Source organism: Dreissena polymorpha, chromosome 5 (genome assembly GCF_020536995.1).
Source record: "Dreissena polymorpha isolate Duluth1 chromosome 5, UMN_Dpol_1.0, whole genome shotgun sequence".
Classification (NCBI taxonomy): domain Eukaryota; kingdom Metazoa; phylum Mollusca; class Bivalvia; order Myida; family Dreissenidae; genus Dreissena; species Dreissena polymorpha.
Window position 1 is genome coordinate 72165373 of NC_068359.1, and position 2242 is coordinate 72167614.

Sequence of the window (2242 nt, forward strand, 5' to 3'; positions counted from 1 at the left end):
CAGTGGTACCTGCTAATCTATGTATAAGTTGTGCAGGCGCATTCATGCAGCCACTGCTTGACAGCACTCATCGAGTCTCATGAATAAACAACCGCCAGTTTTATGTAGACACCTGTCGATAGAGAATAACAATCAATATTAACTAGTGATTTAATTACAATTTCCAATTTATTATCAATACTAATGATTATTATGCAATTTATTTAATGGATGAACATCTTCAGATATTAATTAAATTTAAGACTAAAATGGGTAAAGAAATAAATTCATTAAACAAAATTTGCAATAATCTACGGCATCGATTTTTATCAACACATGCACGTGCATATGAAAGTAACTTTAAAATCTGTATCAAATGTTTTTTTAACTACATGTGTCTCCTTCACTGATGCCCCCATGTCACGTTGAGATACACAAACAAGTCCATCAGTCATTAAAAGACACATTTCTTCAGTACAAAAAACTTGTGTATATATGCTCAAAACTTGAAAACAAATAACAAAACAAATTTGATTACACATTTGTGTACAGCTGCAATTCATTAACACATTAAGGTCATTCAGCAGTTGCTGTTATGCAAAATCCATCCACAGATGAACAGACAGACACAGAGGACGAACAGGTGCAATGCTTAAGGCTTCCCACGGTGTACGTTTACTAAATTGTTATGATGTAGATGTGACGATTACAATTATGCTCTAAAGAGTATTAAAGGCATAAAGCATCACACTTTTTATCCAATATTTTGTGGGAAGATTTATTTTGTGCTTATTAAATGGTGTCTTATGTTGATTAACTGAATGTGTTTAACTGTTTTGAACTAAATAAACATACATGTAGTAAGTTTACATACCTAAATCTACTCTTTGGCAGTCCAAAAGCCCTCTCAACCACAATTCACTTGACTGGGCATTGTTGTACCTATTGTTGATAGCCGGAGTCCCCCAGTAGGTGTCCCTTGTGGTTTTCTACCAGAAAAGTCTAATAACAAATTAATAATAAGGTAAGTTTAAGTTGGAACAATCATTGGTTAAACGGTTTATAAAGGTAGCTATAGGATGATCGCAAGCTTAACGCAATCTTAAATTCATTTAAATTATAAATTTAACATTAATATGCATATTTTATGTGTTGATACAGTGTGTACACACATACAGAAATATAATTGAATCTTTTATATTGTTGAAAGAAATTTAAAGTAAAATTATGTATGCACATTAAACACATTATATTTTAGTAATGTGCAATGCATTGATGTAAAAAATATAATATTTGCATCATCATAACAGTAGTATTCCACTTTTTCCTAGCCAATACTAGCCATAGTCCCTCTAATGGTATATCCATAAAAGCACATTATTTATTGTCATACCTTCAAACCACGGCCAAAGACAGAGGCGTCGTGTGTGTTGACCCAAGCCATTTTCACACAATCTCAATGAACCTGCAAATAAACTATACTTTAACATGTGAAATGGGTTTTACTAACTTTGTTGAATGATTGGGGCATCTATTTAATTCACAGGTTTTATGATTTAACATTATTAGTTAAGCCACTTCTGACTGACAAGTGACATTGTACAGTGTGATATAGAATCATTAAAATAACATTGCCATTGGGCAAGAGCGTAACTTGATCAGAATATAACGTTGCTACCTTGCATCTCACCGTGCAGTGTGAGATTTATGTTGCTCAGCTACTGTATGTATTACTGTACAATTCATAAATCTAATTTTGACAGAACATTGATAATATTGAGATTGCAAAGTTAATGACTTATAATCGCTGGGGCAGACATTGCAAATATTATAAAGTACATTATTTATTATTCATTAGATAGAAAAAACTTCAAAACTTTATGCGCAAAAGGTATCAGTATATTGCGTCGACAACTTACTTGTATAGCAGCGTCCGAAATGTCAAATATCCGAATTCTAGTTCACTCGTTAGCATTCAATATTGTGACAAATCAACTGTTTTACTTCAAAAGAAACCATAAAACATTTGTTTTGATAAAAATTGAACAAAGATGATTAAATACTTACCTATTTAACGAATTAATTATCCTAACATCACAAATTTCCTTTCCCTTGGACGTTTAATGCAGAAAATGATATAACGAATATATTTAACGTTATCAAACATAAATACGTCCAATAGTATTAATATTTCTCCAGCACGGAGATTGCTAAATCCTTTCTTTCTCGAAACATTCTCATATCTCTTGGTTGACCAACGTCT